Source organism: Meriones unguiculatus, chromosome 17, assembly GCF_030254825.1.
Source record: "Meriones unguiculatus strain TT.TT164.6M chromosome 17, Bangor_MerUng_6.1, whole genome shotgun sequence".
NCBI lineage: Eukaryota > Metazoa > Chordata > Mammalia > Rodentia > Muridae > Meriones > Meriones unguiculatus.
This window is the reverse complement of record NC_083364.1, coordinates 96,845,338-96,864,576: the sequence shown is the minus strand read 5'-3', so window position 1 is coordinate 96,864,576 and position 19,239 is coordinate 96,845,338. Positions and strand designations below refer to the sequence as shown.

The 19,239-nt window shown below is 50.8% G+C and overlaps 1 protein-coding gene and 1 pseudogene across 4 annotated transcripts in view; one reads left to right on the top strand and one right to left on the bottom strand.

Annotated features, from left to right (window-relative positions):
• The window catches only part of Kcnj15 (potassium inwardly rectifying channel subfamily J member 15), a 45,040-nt gene extending 26,583 nt beyond the window's left edge, over positions 1-18,457 (bottom strand). Inside the window, exons 1-2 of one of the 4 annotated variants that reach the window (XM_021656574.2) lie at positions 18,231-18,457; positions 17,733-17,904 (exon numbers count right to left, since the gene is read on the bottom strand). The gene's annotated coding sequence lies outside the window, so the exon portion shown is untranslated. Of the gene's footprint in view, positions 1-4,745; positions 4,778-17,732; positions 17,905-18,230 lie in introns of those variants that run through there. The other 3 variants (XM_021656575.2, XM_060370809.1, XM_021656576.2) reach the window with 3 other exon arrangements.
• LOC110560578 (large ribosomal subunit protein uL23-like) lies at positions 4,229-4,977 on the top strand (annotated as a pseudogene).
• Positions 18,458-19,239: the final 782 nt, after the last annotated feature.

Sequence of the window (19,239 nt, the reverse complement as noted above, 5' to 3'; positions counted from 1 at the left end):
CATTACATAAATGTACCACAATTTCTATATCCATTCCTCTGTTGATGGACATCTGGGTTGTTTCCAGATTCTGGCTATTATGAATAAAGCTGCTCTGAACATGGTTGAGCAAATGTCCTTGTTGTGCACTTGAGCACCTTTTGGATATATGCCTAGGAGTGGTATAGCTGGATCTTGAGGTAGCGCTATTCCTAATCTTCTGAGAAAGCGCCAGATTGATTTCCAAAATGAGAAGAGGGAGGCAGGGTGCGATTGGGAGGGGGTGGGGAAGGGGGCTACAGCTGGGATACAAAATGAATAAATTGTAATAAAGAAATGAAGAAATAATAAAGAAAGAGAACAAAAAATGTACCGCCTCCGCTCTCGCCATCCGCTCTCCCCCCTTCTAAGTGGGACTCAAGCGTGCCCCCTTGGACCCTCTTTGTTTCTTAGCTTCTTTGGGTCTGTGGAATGCAGTACAGCTATCCTGTACTATACAGCTAATATCCACTCATAAGTGAGTAGACACCATGTGTGTCTTTCTTGGTCTGGGTTACCTCACTCAGGATGATCTTTTCCAGATTCATCAATTTGCCTGCAAATTCCATGATTTCCTTGTTTTTAATGGCTGAACAGTATTCCATTGCGTAAATGTGCCACATTTTCTCTATCCATTCTTTGGTTGAGGAGCATCTGAGTTGTTTCTAGATTCTGGCTATTACGAATAAAGCTGCTATGAACATAGTTGAGCACATTATGGTATGGTGGAGCAGCATTTGAGTATGTGCCCAGGAGTGGTATAGCTGGATCTTGAGGTAGAACTATTCCCAATTTTCTGAGAAAGCCCCAGATTCATTTCTAAAGTGGTCGTGCAAGTTTGCACTCCCAACAGCAATGAGGGAGGGTTCCCCTTGCTCCACATCCCTTGCTGGAGCTGTAACCTGAGCTTTTTATCTTAGTCATTCTGATGGGGGTAAGATTGATTCTTGGTCATTTTGATTTGTGTTTCCCTGATGACTAAGGACATGGAACATTCTTTAAGAGCGGGAACTGAGTGGGAGCAGATGTGAGGAGAGCGGTGGTGGGAGGTGAGAGGGCTGGAGGAGAAGGGAAACTGAGGGGAGAAGGCTTCTCTGAGACAGGCTGGAGACAAGGGCAGGCGCCTGGGAGGATGTGGGGTGACTCGTAGGGGTGGAGGAAGTGAAGACTGAGGTGGCAACCTCCTAGCCAGGGAGACTCCCAGTAGAGGGAGAGGGATGTCAAACCAAATATCTTTAACAGTTTACACTGTCTACAGGCTGTGCAGAGAATGAGGGAATGGCCAACCAAGGACTGGGCAACCTGAGACCCACCCCATAGGAGAAACCCAACCCCTGACACTATTAACAATACTCTGTGATGCTCCCAGACAGAAGCCTCATATGGCTGGCCTCTGAGGCTCCACCCAGCAGCTGATGGAGATAGGTGCAGAGACTCACAGCCAAACATTAGGCAGAGCCCAGGGAGCCTTGTGGAGGAGTGGGAGGAAGGCTAGAAGGTCTCCTCAGGATGAGAGTTCCTCAAGAAGACCAACAGTGTCAGCTAACCTGGGGCCATGGGGGCCTACAGAGACTGAAGCACCAACCAAAGAGCACACGTGGACTGGACCTAGGCTCCCAACACATTCATACCTGATGGGCAGCTTGGTCTTCATGAGGGTTCCCTAGCAGGTGGAGCTGGGGTTGTCTTTGACATGGACTTAGCTGCTTTAGGATCACTTTCTCCTAGCTGGGCAGCCTCATCTGGCCTCAATGGAAGGCGATGTGCTTAATCCTGAGGTGACTTGACGTGCCAGGGTGGGTTTGTAGGTAGGGGGCTTCCCTTTTCTGAGGAAAAGAGGAGGAAGGGGAAAGAAGGTGGGAGGATGGGCACATAGGACTGGGAGGAGAGGTGGAAGGGGGCTGTGATCAGGATGTAAAATGAATAAATTTAATAAGAAAAACCAAAAAAACAATCAAACAAAAAAGATGAAACGAATGTTCTGCATGTTACAACCTCAACCGCAACAGTTCCTGTACCGCCATCTGCTACCTCGCTCAGCAACAACCACCGTCTGCTAGTCAGACCCATGGGCATCTGAACAGGGCTATGAGACGCTTCCATTGCTGCCCCCACCCGTCGCTGGCTTTGGCACCACCATTCACAGCCCACACCAGATGTGTGAGTCACAGCGGTCCCCATGAGCTGGCCCTGCTGACTGCCGAGGCCTGTCACCGCAGTCTCCCTCCTGAAAAGCCCTCCTTCTTTTTCCTGATTTTTTCTGATTTTGTTTCATTCCACTGATCACTCTAGGCAGGTGCTTTTCTTAGCTGTGGGGATTGGTTCAGCGCATTCTTTCCAGGTCTGACTGTGCTTTCTCTCCAAGAAGCCTGAGCTCCTCGTGTGGAATTGTTTGCTTCCATGCCCGTATACAATACGGTAATCAGCAATATGTGTCCAGCACTGTGTTGACTGTGGAGATGCTTCTAAGGAGTGACTGGTGGGGACCTGGATAAACTGAAGAGTTGGCCTGAGGTCATGTGTAGACCACAGTCTGTCTCACTCTAGAGCCAGGCCTCCCTCCAGCACAGCCCAGAGTTTTTCACTAGAGTGCAAGCTACGCGTACTCCACGTGCCTGCCCCCCCGCAGGGCTGCAGCGCGTGTTCAGGGCATACAAGTAGGAACGGAAGGAAGGGAACGTGGGCCTGCCGGCTGCGGAGACTCAGCCCAGAGTCTCAGAGTGGATGTTCCCGCACATCGGCTGCAGTTAGGAGCGGAGATGTCTGACATCTCCTGTATCACACACACTCTTTGTGATGGAAGATGTCGGCATCCCCTGGAGGCCACAGTGTGGGGTCCTCAGAGGGGAAGCCATCGTCCTTCCCCTTGAAACTACTCTTGCTCCCCGTTCTTTGAACAGCCCAATCACACAGCCAGAGCAGAAGTCTCTCTCTGCCTCTCTTCCTTGGAGTCTTTAGCCCCATAACCTTCAGTTTTGCCTCCTGTATCATAATCTTGTTCCCATTCCCTTCCTCTGCTCTTTCGAGCACAGCCTGGTGCAGGCCTCGTGATTCTTCTGTGCAAATCATTTTAGTGCCTTGCCTGCTGTTCCTCTGGCTTCAACCAACCCTTTTCATGCCACCCCCCTCTTTATAGCCAATGTTTCTAAAACGCAAAAACAGTTATTAAAAAGGAGAACCTGTGTGGCTACGGCGCCAGCCTCTCACCCCACTCTACCTCAAACCTCATCGCTCCTCATTTTCTATTTGATGAACTCTGAGCTGCCGAGCCCATTCACAACTGAGGATGACATCACCACCCTTACTCTTGTAGCCTGATGCTCTGGAGCTTTGTACACCTCCCTTCTGGGTGGCAGGGAACCCACACTTCAAGGCCATGGGTTGGGCTAAGGGGCTCTCAGCAGCAGAGGCCCTGGCCCAGGACAGGCCTCCAAAACTGTTTTCATGACTCATGACTCTTGAAATGTGTTAACATATGAAGCATTAAATGGACTGCTCGTCAGTTCCTAAGATGAAACATGAATGGCCATCAAAAGCATGACTAAGAACACACGAGTGGCTCTTGTACACTTATCATGCATGCAAACTTTTTGAATTGCTGATATTGAAATGTTCTGTGATGGCACACTGTTCTGTCTCTCCAGGAAATAAGTGTCCACAGTTAAAATTATCTGGGCTAAGAAACATGTGTCTTTATTTGTCTTGACTCAGACATTCTTGGAGGTGTCATTGGTGTCCTGAGAGAGCACGTGCACATTCAGAGGTAGGTTCTTCTCCCAAGAATGTTGTATTCCTTATGGTGTGTTTTCTTAGAGGTTTACACTGGAGAAAGCTCCAACCTTCCCATGCACACCGACTCATTGCTCACTTAGTTTGCCCCTACCAAAAGGACACAGACACAATATTAGCACATAAAATACTGCTACACTCATTAATGATCATTGGAGCAGCCATAACAATAACCCCTTTCAGAAGCTCAAGAGTTCAACTTGGGAATCATGACAAGGTCAACGGAGAAGGAAGGAAGGCTCATGGATCTGTTAAGTTTCTCTTAATGTCTCTCAATTCTTTCCATTACCCACCTAAGCGTCACTGTTCAACTCTAGTGTTTGTTTCTTAAAGTCAGAGTTTTTGATGTCTTAGGCAATAGAAATGGGATCTAGTTTTAAATATACTGTTCTCATTCTCCCCTTTAAAACGCTATAGGAAGATGGAGAGGAGGTACAAATCTGAACATCTTACCTCTGCCTCAAATACTGGATGACATAGTGCCATTAGCTTGGAAATTCCATTCTTTCCCTAATTTTTCCTAGCCACCACAACATTCATTTGTTTGCTCATTCTGCAAGCATTTAACACTTTTTTGCTCTTCCAAGCTTATAACAATGAGTGTTATGAGGCTAAAACACTCAAAGATACACTATTAAATAGAGGAGATGGCCTTTTCACCAAGATGGCACCTAAAGCGAATCTCCTGCCCCTCCCAAAGCTGAAGCCAGAGTGAAGGCCTTGAAAGCAAGAAAGGCAGTACTGAAAGGCATCTATAGCTACAAAAAGAAGATCCTCACGTCACCCACCTTCCGGCGGCCCAAGACCCTGCGGCTCCGGAGGCAGCCCAAATACTCCCGAAAGAGTGTGCCCAGGAGAAACAAGCTTGACCACTGTGCCATCACCAAATTCCCTCTGACCACAGAGTCAGCCATGAAGAAAACAGGACAGCAACACACCTGTGTTCATTGTGGATGCCAAAGCCAACAGCACCGGATCAAACAGGCCGTGAAGAAACTCCATGGCAGTGATGTGGCCAAAGCCAATAGTCTGATAAGGCCTGATAGAGAGAAGGCGTATGTTTGGTTGGCTCCTGATTATGATGCTCTGGATGTTGCCAACAACATTGGGATCATCTAAACTGAGTCCAGCTGGTTAAGTCTAAATGTATAAACTTTTTCCACCATAAAAAAAAAAAATGAATAGACTAGATGGTGTGCATTGCATTGTTTTTATACCCGGTATAAATAGTTCCCATTTACTCATGGATTCTCATCCATGTCTATGATAAAATTTAATATTCCCTTATTCATATGTTTCACTCATTCTAGAAGACTATAAGCAAGAACAGGATCTGGTCTTCACATCTACATCACCCATATCTGATGCAGGGTTGGCTGGGTGCTCTTGAATGAATATGATCAAAAGAGAAGACTGGGTGTTCTCAAGAGAAAATTAGATCGGTTTCAATTCAAAGAGTCAAAGAAGTCTGTGTAAATTTCCTGTCGCAAAGAAGAAACAGGAGTAAAAGCTTTGCTGAGAAGAGAGAGATCACCCAGGCAGAAATGCGAGGTGGTGGAGTGCCCTCCGTTGGCTGGGTAGCAGCAGGCTCACCGCCACCAGAGTTCTTCAGAGGGATAGCTCAGATGTGCTAATGGCGCGGCACAAGCCAATCAAATCCGAATATCCTGAAGGAGCGAGTGGTTGGACCCGAGTCTTGCTCATGTTTTGAAAGCTCTTAATTTGTTTCTAATGTGCACTCATGGTTGCACATCACTGGGGTTCCACAGGCAAACACGCAGAACAAGCCAGTCATGGGTGCCCTAGTAGTGGATTTTATAAGAGGATGAAGGTCGCACTGAGAAGTCTGATCTTTCAAGAGGCAGAAAGAATGTAGGTCTGTGTGGCTGGGGGGGGGGGTTAGGCCAGGAGAATGCCCCTGGGAGATTACGTGGAGGTTCTGAGGGCGCTGGCCACCCTTCCAGAGAATCCAGGTTCCAGGCCAATGATTAGCCACCACATGGGCAGATGAACAGCACGTGAGTCCAGGGTAAAACTCATACAGCTATGACATGTGAAGAGGTGATGAGTGACTGGCTTTGCTGCTTGGATAGAGAATTCCGGAAGAAAAATAGAGGGTGATATGAGCATAGTGGCTGCCTGCACCAACAGGAGGGAGAAGGGCTTTGAGCAAAGGGGTCAGAACAAAAGCAGGCAGATGGTTAGACAGTTTATCCACATTGATAGCTAGATGGCCGTGGATAAGAACCCTGGGCCAAGGTTTGGTGGGGGATGGAGGAGTGCTAATGCTCACAGAGGTAATCTTTAAAAAGAAATGACCACCTGCCTCAAAGAATAAAGCCACCACATGTCAATAGACATTGGGATACAGCAGACAGGCAAGGCATTTGCTCTCCTGGGGTTTGCAGGCTTGTGAAATGATAGGACCACATCGAAGAGGGACAGGGATATAGCTCGGTTACAAGCCCAGCACAACATGCCCCGAGTTTCATTCCCAGCACCACAGGAACTGAGTCTCTCATCCTGAGCTCGAGTGGTGGATGGAAGAAGTTCATAGGGGCATCCTCGACCATACGGCATCCTCGACCAACTACACAGCACCCTTGACCACACGGCATCCTCGACCACACAGAATCCTCGACCACATGGCTAGTTGGAAGCCAGTCAAGGCTACTTCAGGAAGACAAGAACTCACACTCAGAGATGTGAATACAAGAGGGACAAGGGAACCAAGACATGGGACAAACTTAGGCTACCCCCTGAACCACAGGTGGAGGGAGGCAGCAAGTATGAAGAAAGGCTTTGGCCAGGTCGGGGTCTTGTGATGGTCCCACGTGTGAACTTGTGTTTTATTCCACCTGGTATACTTCGTAGATAGTGACCAGCGTGGACATGCTGGCTGAGCGTGGAAGAAGGGAGTCACCTTGACTGGGGGCCCAGTGGCCTTATTGGTAAAGGTCACTGTAGCAGGAGACTGCAAACCCCACATTAGAAGCATAAACACTTGCAAGCCACAGAAGGCGGCTTCTCGGGTCACAGCACACTTGCCAGCTTGTGCACTCTCTAACAGAGTACACGGAGGAGCTACCAAGCCTGTTATCTGCTTTGAGAAGAGCTATAATTTAGCATCGCTGGCTACCAATTAGTCCCATTTTCCTCATCTGTAAAATGAAAGGTTTGGATGAAATGACCTCAAAGCTCTCCTCCAGCCTGGTGCATGGTGAAGGTGGAATTCTGAGTGTGCACTGACTCCTTTAATGGTTGTTTTGAATGTTTAACCATCCGCATGTAAAAGCAGAGGACTAGGGCAACATCCCCAAAGCTCTGCGCTTTAGGAACCTGCCTGGGTTTAAAATCAATTGCCCTGTGAAAATGCACAACCTGAGTTCTGCACAGAGAAATCTCTAGGGTCTGAAGAACCACACATGGTAACTGGTAGGTGATGGATTGGACATTGAAACAGATCGTCCAGAAAATGATTAGAAATGGTTTAAGTCCCCAGTATTTGCAAGGTGGCGATTGCTTTGTGACTACTGAGAGCACAGAGGCTTCCCTGCTGTTAGGATGCTGTGGTAATGTGCCTCTACTCCAGGAACTCGGAGCGATACTACTTAGGCACCCTCCTTTATCCCCTCACAGACTGGAGTCGAGGGCTGGTGGGATGGCCCAGCCATTAGCAGCGCTGGCGGCCCTTCCAGAGAACCCAGGTTCCAGTCCAATTATTAACCACCACATGGGTGGAGCCTTCATTTCACTTGGCCCCACAGCCACTGCACTTGCAGGTGGTGCACCAAAATACACTCAGGCAAGATACCCAAGTGCATGAAATAAAATACCCCTTCTCTGTGTCCAAAGGATGGAGCAGAAGGGAGCTGAAGGGAGCTGAAGGGAGGCTTGCCCAAAGTCACTGGGCCAGCAGCCCCCAATAGGTTTCTCTGTCCATCTTTAGGGTGACCCAGCCAGCGGCCTTCCGTTCCTGTTCCAAGTTTCTGTCTTGGCTTCCCTTCATGATGGAGCCAAAGAAGCCTGAACTGTGCCCAGCTGGCACAGAGCTAGACCCTGCAAAGGTGGCAGGTCCCGCTGCAGCCAAGCAGGCACAGAGGCCACCGGCCCTTCAGGGACTTTCCATCTCCCGGGAAGGCACCCACCCCAAACACCCACTGTGGGCACCGTGACCGCCAGTCTCACACAGCCCAGACACACTGTGATCTGGCTCAGACTAGAGAGGTAGAGATGTGGAAAGGGAGGAATTGATCGGCTTTATGGGGCTGGAAAATCAGAGTCGGGGCCAGCCTGGGGAAATGGATAATGAGGTGCTAATAGGAAAAGCAAAGGCTGGCTTTCCCGGAAGGGGCATCCAGTGAGGTTGGGGAAGAGGCCTTCAGTAACTGAACAGGACCTCACAGGGAGACAGGGGACAGGAACGGTGGTTGAAGTGAGGGCTGGTGAGGAGAATTTGGAGAGAAGCAGGCTGCATTCCCCCTCCTCCCAGCAGCCTGGGCTGCAGTAGGAGATGCCTCAGTGCTCAGGTTCAGTGACTGCATCAGAGCTGTCACCCTGACTCCCAGGGCAGTGACAGGCTCCCGGAGAGCGGGGGTGTGGTGTGGTGATCCCCCTTCTCTCATTTTCAACAGCTTTGAGGTTTCTCTCCATCCCAGCCCGAGCAGAACACAGCCAGTTTATAGTTTATGGGGGTTTCGTGTGCGCCCATCCGTGTTTTCCACTGAGGTCTGTGCTTTTTCGTGGACCCACCCAGATTCCAGAGCACGGCTCACTTGCGTGCCAAGTTTAGGCTCTTTTTCTTTGTCACTCCTTTCTCCAACTAAAACACAGGAGAGGTACCTTCCAAAGGCTTTTATGTATTCTTCAGAGACAAAAGAAGGCTCCCAAATAATTAAGAGACAAGTGTCTAGCTCATTTTGCATGGTGTGCTTTCAGAAATAACCAGAGGATCGGTTCCTCCCATCTCAAGTCTCGTCAGCGTCAGTGGCCCTGCAGCGTGATGCCTTGTGTGACACACGGGGTGTCGTTCCTCAGGTACATCGTTGTGGACGTGGGGTCTCCCTGGCCCGGAACACTCCGGGTGCAGAGACTGGCTGGTGCAGAGCCTCAGGGACTTGCCTCTCTGGCTCCAGGCACTGGAGTTATATGCTTGCTACCATGTCTTGTTTTTGGGCATGGATTTTGGGGATCAAACTCGTGGCCTCGTGTTTCAAGGCAGGCACTTTACCCATAAGCCATGTCCCGAGCTTGGCAATCCCGTTTCAGGCTGAAGGGCACTTCTTAAAGGTTTTGTAAGAGAGCTAACCTAGACACCAGAATTCAGGATTTCTTTATGAAATACTATTTTTTAAGTAGGACTGTTTAATAAGGAAATCAGGCCCGGGAGGAGGCAGCTAGGGATTATTTTTCGGTCACGTGAAGGCATTTGCTCCCTATCAGTTCTGACAACGCAAGACAAACGTGGCTACTAACACTTTCCCTGAGACCGCCACAGGTGGCTCTCACCGCCTGTGGCAGGCATTCCCTGCGATTTCAGGTGGAGACCGGTAGGTAGCTCACCCAGATGAAGCCGCCCTGGCAGTGGAGACCACCAACCCAGGCCTTCTTCCTCCACTCCCACCTCCTCCTTGAAACTGACCAAGGAACAAGCACGCTGCTGCATGTTAGGGAAGGAAGAAGAAGGTGCTGCTGGGAAGTGGGAGCAGAGTGCCAGGGTGGTCCATCCACTGAGGACCACTTCCACCATGTCCGACACAGCTGTCAGGGGCCTGGAGTCTGAACACCTGGGATTCTCTTCGGAAGTGTCTGGACCCCAAGGACCAAAGTCTCTGTAGGGTGTCAGGTTGCCTGTCTCGCTGGAATGGCCTGCTGCTGCCCCCTCCGTTCCCCACAGAGCTGCCTCTCTCTGCAGAACTCTGAACATGCTCATCCTGGCCTTATACTCTGTCCTGTCAGGAAATTTCCAAAATGTGTGTTGCTCGTTTGACTAACTTCCGTCCCCCGTCCATTCTCTCCTTCCTTCCTGCTGCCCTTTCTTCAAGGGCGTGTCACTACGTAGCCTGGGCACACTTGGAACTGACGGACCTCCTGTCTGCCGTGCGCGAGCTAGGAGAAGGAAATGCACCGTCACGTCCAACTCTCATTCGACTTTCTCTTTTTTTCTAATCTATGTTTATCTTTTTAGCTCTCTATGTAGTTTTCAAATTTACCATCACAGATATTCTGCTGAAATCCTGCACTGTCACACCACCGTTATGGAAATCCAGAAGACAGACTGGGCAACAGGTCCTGGAGGCTGTGAGAAGCTCATGCCCACAGGAGCTGACACGGTTTTCCTGTCTCATTGCCTTGGCATCACTAATGCTCAGGCCCTGTCTGTGTTCAAAGGTTGCTGCTCTTACGAAAGAATTAACGTGAAAGGTCTTGTTTAATCACAGCAGTAATTAGCAAATTTGGATCCGGCAATATCTTTCCTATTCTTTTTTTTTTTTTTTAATTTATTGGAAACACGTTCAAGAACAGGCTTGTAGTTGGCTCCGTGTCTTGGAAAACTAAGCACATCCCTGGCAGACACAGGGTCTCACCCTCTTCCCCCATGGGATGCCTTTCCCAGGTCAGCTCCCACTCCTGACCTCTGACCCTGCTTGCCTAAACCTCCAAGGGGCTGAAGGTAAGGCTCCCTCTGTGAGGGTCCAGCCCTCTGAGGGTCCTGAGTTTCAGGTGTGCTGACTGGCGCCCTCTCTCTTCTGTCCTCAAACCTTGTGCACGGGGCAGCCACCCTGCATTGCCTGGCCAGCCTTACTTTACTCACAGTGCTCCTCTGACCTGTGAGGATGACCCCTGCCCTCACTTTTGGGGTCCATTCTGTTCTTCAAGGCTTGTCTCATGTGCCCTAGGAATCTGCTTCTGACTTTCCCGGCTCCCTGCCATGGCCCCTCATTCAATCCTCATCAGGTTCTGCCACATACCACAGTGGTTCCCAGGCTCTGGGTGCCTGCCCTTCTTCCACCTCCCTCCTGACACACATCTGCCTTTAGCAACATCCAGAACTTCTGTGAGTCGAAGATCTAAGTTTTGGGACCAGCCAGATAGCTTGGTGGGTATCACACGTGGCCCCAAGCCTGACAGTCTGGGTTTGATCCCCAGAATTCACACTGTGGAAGGAAGGATCTGACTTCTACGAGCCGTCCTTTGACCTCAGTGTGAATGCTGTGGCACACACACATGCACACACACCCCCAAATAAATGTAGATAGAAAACTGCTTAACTTCCCGTCAAGAAAACTCTCAGCAAGAACCTACTCAGGCAGCTGAAGGTCTGAGCCTAAGTATCAAAGGGCAGTTGATTCAAAAATCTCATTTAACAAATAGTTCTGCCAACCGCAGGAGTGACAGATATTCAAAAGTAAGCACACTGCTGCAGAGAAAGTTTAAGAAGCCTCCCGGGATAGACAAGTGTTTAAATATACACACAGCCTTGGGGGGGGAGGGGCTCCCCCGCTGGACCGAGAAGCATTTGGTTGTTCCCACCCTAAATCCGTTCTTCAGACTCGGAGTCTGAAAGAGAATTTCATGCTCTAAGTGGGAAAATCTAGAAAATTCTTCTTGACTTAAAGTCTGAAAACCTCTGAGAGTCGAATCTATGCCCAGCACAGCCCTAATTAGACAACGTGTAAGAGGCCAACACGACGATGTTCAGTGGGCTCCTGGGTGCGCCTTCATGGATCAAATCCCCCTTCACACCCCAGCCTGCACATTCTTCTCTCCTCAGGTCAGAGCTGCAGCCTGCACTCCATGCCGCACCTCGCTGGCTTGGAGAGCCTTTCTGCTTTGTCTCAAGTCTCCTGTGTTCTTTCCAGAACACGCTCAGCGTTTTGTCAGCTCGGCATCGAAGGCTCACGGCCTTGGTTCCCTCTCACCTATGAAAAGCACCTCCCTCCCTGGCCCCATTGTCCATTTCCAGCAGCCAGTCCGCCACACTGCAGTTCTTCAAAACACTTCCTAGGACAAGTCTGTGCTGGATAGAAGTGGGAGGCCAGCGATGAGAAAAAGACAAGAGGAAGTGTGCTTCCATGTGGGCCAGTAAGTGGGGCCGAAGGGAGCACCGAGGAGAGCAAAGAGGCTTCAGGCCCCCAGAGCCTACATCTAGGCAGTGAAACACCTACATCTAGAATCGGGAGGAGGTTCTAGGAAGGGGCTAGCCCCAGCTTTGTAGCCAGAGATGGTGTCCTCAAGCAGAGGCGAGATCTGTCAGCCATGCAGGAAGTTTATAAACCTCAGTGTGGGCAGAAGGATGCAAAGAAGCAGCCGGAGGTAAAAAACACGCACAGCAGAGAGCAGACTGTCTTTCAGAACTACAAACTATTGAATGCCAAAGCAGCTCTTCAGGGCCGCTGGGTCTCTGGGACTCGCTGGTTAGAGGGTCACTGCACTGTCTCGTCTAGACAGTCTAAAAGCAGACGCATGGACTCAGTAGCGCACTGCCGTCACGTCAGAGAGCCAGCGCTTCAAAAGCAGCTCAGAGGGCTTGGCGCCTTACAGTTAGTTTTATGTTCTATTTATTGATTTATTTCTGAGAAAGGGTCATGTGTGTCCTGGGCTGACCTTGAACTCACGACGTTGCTGAAGATGCCTTGAACTGCTGATCTTCCTGTCTACTTTCTGAGGGCGAGGATTGCAGGGTTGCACTACTGCACAGTGTGTGTGCAGCTGGGGACACATCTCAAGGACGCTGGGCTAGCACTCCATCGTCGACCGAACTGCACCCTGCAAACACAGCCTGCTTTTCGTACAGGCCTCCCGGAACCGCAGGAACCGCGGGGAACGCTCAGTGGTTAAACGCTCCTGAGAACCGGAGTGGAGCTCCCAGCCCCTACATCAGGCCCTGTGCAGCCACCTGAAGCTCTGGCCCTCCGATCTGATGCCATCTTCTGGCCTCTGAGAGCTGCACTCATATGCACAAACTCACACTGGGGACAGACACACACAGAATCATAAAGCAAAGACAAAATCTTTTAAAAAGTCAGTCTTGAAGCGTATTAATCAGGTTATCGAAGACAAAGCGTAGCTGTGTTAGGACAAGGTTGGCATCAGAACTCTCTGCGCTTACACAGCTTTACTTCTGTTGTTGATGTTCTAGCTCCAAGCTCCTGTTTGTCACCTGCACATATATGCCGGGGATGGTGTAGGCGGCTGGCCGCTTGTCAGTTCCTCCGAGACTTCTCAGAAGACAGCCTGGCAGGACTCATTCTGCGGTGCTTCAGCATGGCCGCCACCCCGCCAGGCACTTCCAGACGCTTTCCTAGCTCCTAGCAGTCTGTGGGAATGGCTGACAGGCGGGCTCAGCAGATGTGAGCCTTGTTCTTCTTAAAGCACAGGGCTAGGCAGAAAGGGAAAGTTAGGGATCAAGGTATGGGCCTCGACCGTGTATCTTTACTGAAGGGGATACGGACGGAGCAGACACCAGCCTACAAATACTCCAGAGTGCAAACACTCACGAGGAAGAGCATTATTTGGTGAGTTTCGCAAGCAGTCATCCCAGGAAATGACCGTTAACTGATACATGAACTCAAAGCAGCCCTCGTTCACAGAAACCGGGGGGGGGGGGAGAGGGGGAGCCCCAGCCGGACACACAGGCGTTTCACTGAGGCAGCTTCGCACAGTCCATTGGCGAAGGTAGGGCTCCCGGTAGATCTGACGTCATTCTGGGGTTAGGCTCTTGCCTGGCAAAGCGCTCTGTGTGCGTCGGTTCTCAGCTTTCCAGGTAGAAGTGTGAACTCCAGCATGCAGGCGCCGTGAGAGACACGCTGATTGCATCTTACCCCGAGGACGTGACCTCAGGGGCCTGCATCTGGTGGAGATCTGCCCCTGGTCCCATGCCAGTGACGTGAGAAGCATTCCAGACAACACGAGATGGAGTGAGGAGGCGCAGAGAAGCCCAGGTCCGCACTGCCCTGCCTCCTCCACAGTCTCCCTCAGGCAGCCGGCAGCCGCTGCTCACACGTTCACCTGTGCCTTCACCTGTCCCCTCAGCGGGAAACGTAAGATCCAGGGGACTTAGGGGACGGGTGAGACCCCAGCGTGGGCCTCCTCACACACACAGCCCTCTTCAGAACCCCCTTTGACTTTTGCAGCCACCGTTTGAAACTCGTGTTCTTTGAAGAAAGCCCGGTGTTGGGTGATCTTGGAGCCCTGTGAAATCTTGACCAGCCTCTGCATTGGGCCATGGAAAAAAATGCACAAGAATTCTGTAGCCGTCAGGTCAGCCTGACACCAAGACGGCTCTGACTGAACGAGGGTGAACTGAAGCCAGACCTCCCGGGTCCTCCGGACATCCCCCACCAGCCTGCTTCTTCTCTGCGTCAGGTTCACCCACCTTCTGTTTCGGGGGATCAGTATGGCCGGGCACTCCAGGGCACAGCAGGCTTGCGGTGCTGTTTGCCCTGACCACTGACCCCTGGGGGAAGCAGGGGTGTCCAGACGGCACTGAGATCTGAGCATCTCTGCTGGTGTGGACGGCTGCAGCCTGGGGAGTGCTCCAACTGTGCAATCACAGGGGTAGAGGGGAGAACCAAACAGGACCCAGCTCATGCCGACGCGCATGCTGCCCTGGCTTTCCCCTGTGTCCTCAGCGGGTGGGGCACACACATGCACTTTCACTGAGCTGCTCTTTACTGGGCACAAACCAGCTGCTGGCACTAGTGTGTCTTTGTGCCCTGAGACAGAACCCCGGTTTCTTCTCGGTGTCTTCTGATGTGAGCATGATGGGCAACCTTGCTGGTCTTTATAGTGTGTCTGGGGTGTCTGGGGTTTATAGTACAGAGCATCGGGTAGAGAGCACACACGTAGGCTGGTTTTGGTTCACCCTTGCCCCATTGGAGGGAATGCAGGAAGCCGCATTTCTCTTACCAAGACCCCCTTGTTAAGAAAGGAGCACAAACGTGTGGCTCCAAATCCTACGAGGATTTCAGCTGTGTTAGTCCAGGAGCCTCCCCCGTGGCTGGCTCTGTGAATCCAGAGAACGCACCTGTGCTGTTCTCAGGTTCAAGTCTCTGCCCGGCCTTTTCCTACGAGCTGGAGGCAGAAGGGCCCCTTGGCGACTTGCTTTACCATGAGCTGTGCCCCCATCTTGCCTTTTGTACTGATGTCTGTGTTCCCGTTTGTCATCCCTCTCAACAGAGCAACGTTTAGTCAGTACCCTTCTTTCCTGGAGTCCTTGATCTCCCCACCTGCTGCTCCCAGCGTGCCCTCTGAAGGGGGGGAGGAAGCGAGCCCCTTGTTCCCTTAACTCATGCGGGGCTTGGCTCTCCCACAGCTGCTTGCCCTGGAAGTTCTGATCACAGAGCCCCTTGCCTGCCAGGCAGCTGGCACCAGGAAGCCGCCTGAGCGAGGAGCCAAGAGTTTGGCTCCCACCTGCCTCTAGCAGGGCGCTGTGTCCTTGAGAGGTGCAGGGCCAGGCCTGTCCATGGCTCACTGTGCTCCTGGGCTATGCCTGCCTCCGCCTCCTTCCAGGGACATGGAAGTGGCTCTGAGGAGACAAAGGCGAGGAAAGCAGGCCACAGCCTCCTTCTGCTTTCTTCCTGCCTTTGACCACCGGTAAGCAACTCCTCTCTGTCGGTGTGAAATCAGTATTAGTTCTTTATAGCAACCCTCGGAGTCTTTTTGCAGTAGAGAAAACAACTGTTTTCATTTAAGAGACATAAGTGAGGTCCATGCATTTGCTGCTCAGGGGACAGTCCAAACTGGGTCGCTTCTGTGAGGAGGGATGAGGGCAAGCCCTCAGAGGCTTCCACACCCCCACAGGAGTTCCTGGGGCTGGCACCGGCTGCAGCACCTGCTCTCTCTCCCCCATGCTGCGGGCTGGGGAGTCCACAGATCCACTCTAAGCTCAGCGTGGACTCTGAGGGGACACCTTGAGGGAAAGTGCTCTGCACGGCTCCGGAGCTGGGCAGACTGCTGGGGAAGGGCTGTGTCTGACATCCACGCGGAAGGCAGGGGAAGGCCGCCTGTGTGTGCGCCTCTGCAGGTGCCGGCATCCAGGTGAATATACGAAAGCACACCCAGGAACACACACGTACATTCGAACACACCTGCACACATATTCACATGTGCACAGGATCGCACATCTGCATCCACACAAACACAAGTGTATGCATGCACACACGGTGCATGGGAGCCTTCCCTGCAACAAGCACAGAAGCCTTTCCAGATTTCTTCCTGGAAGGGGGGAGGAGGCACGCCCTCAGCCCTGAGGGCAGGAGCCAGGAAAACCTGTTTGTGTTAGTTCTGGGCCTGCTGGCCCCTGACGCCTGTGGTCTCATTCTCCTGCCCCCCTCCCAAACGTGAGCTGTCCACACTGGTTATGAGTGCGAGGTGAGGAAATTCTGTAACTTGGCAGCGTGGTGGGCTGGGGGAGGGAGAAGTGGTCAGAGGGAGGGCTTCTCAAGAATGCATTCCTGCCGGCAGGACCGCAGGCTCCAGTCAAGCCTGCTTCCCGAAGACCCCACACACTAGTGTGCGAAACCGGGAGAAAGGCTGCACTCTCTCACCCCCTCTCTTGCTGAGAGCAGCATAAGTTTGTCAGTCTTCGGCTGTGCGGTGCGCGGCTCTGTGGCTGTGCGGCTCTGTGGCTGTGTGGCTGTGCGCCTGTGCGCCTGTGTGTGGGAGCCCGAGGTAACCTCGGGGCCATGCTCTGTGCTCACCTGTGCTGCCTCAGGACGGAGACGTGAGTAAAGCAAACCCCGGGAAGGGAGTGTGAGGTGAGTCTGTAGTTATTCCTCGCCTGGATTTACCCGTGTGCGGTGTCCACACCTGGATGGCATTTATAAGCGCATTCTAGTTTTACGTGACACTCCCCTTTGATTCTTTTTTAAAGCACAGCTGTAAACAGGAGAGAATTTGTCACCCAAGGCCATTACTGACCTGTTTGTGTAAACCTTCATGTGAAAGGGCAGAGTAGAGAAGAGTCCAGACTAACCCAGGCTGCTGTGGGTGTGAGCTGTGATTTGAGATGGCCAGAAAGGAACCCTGAAGCTCACTTATAACCTTGACAGTGAGCTGGGCTTGGGTGGTGAACACACTCAGAGAAAGAGAAGGGAAGCCGAGCATTTTGATGGTGCGGGGGACACGGTTGGGGCTTCAGTTGCCCAAAGTTAATTTCTCTGTTTGCTGTGAGTTTTCCGACCTGTGGCTTAAAGTCTTTGGGAGGTCATGAAACGTCTAAGAGGCAAATTCTTCTTTCCTCCAGGCTGAACGCGGAAGTGTAGGGAACAGACAAAGCTCTGCAGGGGCCGAGGTGGGGGCTTAGCCTGGCACTGTGCTCCTGTGCTGAAAACAGCCTGAATGCACATGAAATTACACCCACATTAGGGAAAGAAGCATTGTCTTTGGGGTGGTGGTGAACCTGGCAGGTTCTCAAGCAGACTGCTGTCCGCTCCTCTGACCCCAGCTCTTTCCTCCGGTTCCCACACGCCACAGTTTCAAATCTTTGGCCTGCCTTTCTTCCACCTGAACTGACTTCTCCACCGACAAAGGGAAATGACAGCCAGGGAGCTTAAGAGAGAACCATATAATCACCAAAAATCAGGAACACACTCATACCACACGACATAGAACACTTAAGAGAATAACAAAGTAATCCTCAGACTCTAGACCCCTCACCCCTCAGCATGCCGGGCTGCTTCTGGGTATTTACACTTCTTTTCTGCATACAAGGATGAAGTACCTTTGCTCTCTTTGCCCCATTTTCCACAAGTAAACAGCACTTGTAAATGCCACCAGATAAGCTTGACTGGCTTCAGCGATTTAAGGAAGTTTTTTTGTAAAGAATCACAATGTTTTCACTGCCTTTTGAAGTCAAGGTTTTCAGAAACCTCTTCAGCACACTGCATGCCCCCTTGCTGACATAAGCTCCCGTCTCTTACCTGTGGAGCACCCAGTGCCGGCTCCTGGGTAGATGGGAAACCACGACCAGGCCAGGAAATGATCAGCCCATGTAGAGGTAGGTGAGAGAGGTAGGTGCTGAGGGTTTCTCAAAGTGAAGAAACGCTCGCTGTCAGTCAAGAACAAGTTGGTACAAGTTTCTGTAGGAATTACCTGAGGGAAATGAAGAGAGAAAGAACGAGATTGGAAGAGACTGAGTGGAGGAGGGACGTAGAAGGAGGGAGGGAGGGAGGAGAGGAGAAAGAGGAGGAGGGAGAGGGGAGAGGAGAGAAAGGGGGAGAGAGAAGAGAGAGGGGAGAAAGAAGAGAGAGGAGAGAAAGGGGGAAAGAGGGGAGAGGAGAGAGTGGAGAGAAAGAGGAGAAAGAAAAGGGAGAGAGAAAGAGGAGAGAAGGGGAGAGAGAAAGAGGAGGAGGAGAGAGAAGGGAATCAGGAAGGAGCTTTGATGTCAGTGTGTCAAGGTTTTTAGGAAATTGATGGACCAGTTCAAGGTGTCTTGGACTGGCAGCGACTCCCCAGCTCTCCAGGCACCTGTGTGTGAAAGAAGCCGAAGTTCTGGCTGAAGAACACAGCTCCTTTCAGGAGAAACTTTGTCCCCTCTTATCAAAGTCCCTTCTGAAGGTCCCTTTGCCTAAGTAAACTATAAACAAACAGATTATCTTTCTCGGGAACCTGTCTGACCCTCCTGTTCTCCCTTCCTCTTCCCTCTCCCCACCCCAAATGAATACTAAGCAGAACCCGAAGCTCCCAGGGAAAGCAGGGACCAGGGAGCTCAGTCAGCGTGTGCTCAAGGAGAACATGGCTGGGAGGAACTGCCGTTTTCAGTTCTGCCCTCTGTGGCCACAGCGGTCTATTTTATTTATTTATTTATTTATTTATTGGATGTTTTGTTTTCTTTCAAGTAATTGGAAAGATAAATCTGGGTTCTTTTGGATGATTGGAATTGGGCTGGAGTTTGGGGTTAGAATTAGGGTGTTGGCATTCCCACACAGAGTCTGACATCATCATCATCATCATCATTATTATTATTAATCTGTGTGTTTCACTGCTTTGCATGTTTCTTGTCAGTCCACAGGGGATATTCACACGTGTGTATATAGGTTCTAATATACCCTTTGCAGTTTAGAACTGTTGCAAGTTTGGTTTCTTGAAGGTTCATGTCTAGTTAGAGCCAAAATTCATTCATATATGAAGAACATGATAATAACTTATAACATAATAAAAATGACAATGAAAAAAGAAAATTAGTCGAAAGTAGTATGAATACACTTAAAGCATGAAGTTCTAAGGCGGTATTCTTCACTGTGGTGATGTTCACCTTTTCATTCTTTAGAGTTGATAATGTGTCAGTAATTAGATTTTGTGCTTGCAAATCTGACAGAATGCACCAAATGAGGAGACATTAAAAACATACCACTGGAGTGTTCACAGAGGAAGGGAGAAAATTTAAAAGAGCCATCCACAAGACTTCAGCAGAGGAGACAGGCTTTG